Source organism: Pteropus vampyrus, unplaced genomic scaffold (assembly GCF_000151845.1).
Source record: "Pteropus vampyrus isolate Shadow unplaced genomic scaffold, Pvam_2.0 Scaffold1035, whole genome shotgun sequence".
NCBI lineage: Eukaryota > Metazoa > Chordata > Mammalia > Chiroptera > Pteropodidae > Pteropus > Pteropus vampyrus.
Window position 1 is genome coordinate 11316 of NW_011889816.1, and position 975 is coordinate 12290.

Sequence of the window (975 nt, forward strand, 5' to 3'; positions counted from 1 at the left end):
AGTTACAAACTGAGTGAGGGATGAGCCTTGATTGGAATCTGTCAGGACGCTTCTAGTTTTCAAACTCTAGGTCAGTGATTCCCAGCCTGAGATGACGTTGCCCCTGGGCTATTCTGCAATGTCTAGGGAGACTGCCAAACACCTACAATACCCAACATACATGATTATTCTGCCCCAATTGTCCTAAAGATGAGAAAACTTAGTCCAGATCAGCACTTCTCCAACTTCGCTCTGTGTATGAGTCACTTAGGATTCTACTTCAAATGCAGATCCTGTTGGTCCTATTGATTCTGAGAATTAAACAATCTTCCAGGTAATGTTGATGCTGCAGATCCTAGTCTGAGGATCACTTTTTGAATAGCAAGACTGTAACTCTGTGTTAGAGTCAGGTAAAGTAATTTTAGATATCCTGAATGAAAAAATGTATTTGCATGTAATTTTGAACAAATAGTGTATTCACTCATTCCAAAGGCCGTTATAAATTCATTGTTCGGTTTTTTATATAAGGATTCATAAATGACATCATATGATATACTTCTAGAAATACTTATTTTGACTCTTTTATATAAAGACTCTTGTGTTGTCACTGATAAAAATATTATTGTAAGCAGAATAAGAGCCTCCAAAAGATAACCACATCGTAATCCTCAGAAATTTGTAATATGTTATTTTTTCGTTACAAGGAAGGATTAAGATAGCAGATGGAATAGGTTAACTAATAAACTGCTTTAATGATATCACTGGCCGTGATATTGCAGGTGGGATGATTGTCATCACCGTCATCCTAAAATGTGAAAGAGGAAGGAAGAAAATGGAAACTGAGGGAGATTGGAAGGTGCTATAGTGCAGGCTTGGAAGCTGGAAAAAGGGTCATGAGCCAAGGAATGCTTGTGGCCATGGGAAGGTGGAAATGGAGAGAAAACAAATTCTCTCCTGGAGCCTCCAGAAGAAACATGCCTGACAGACAACTTGATT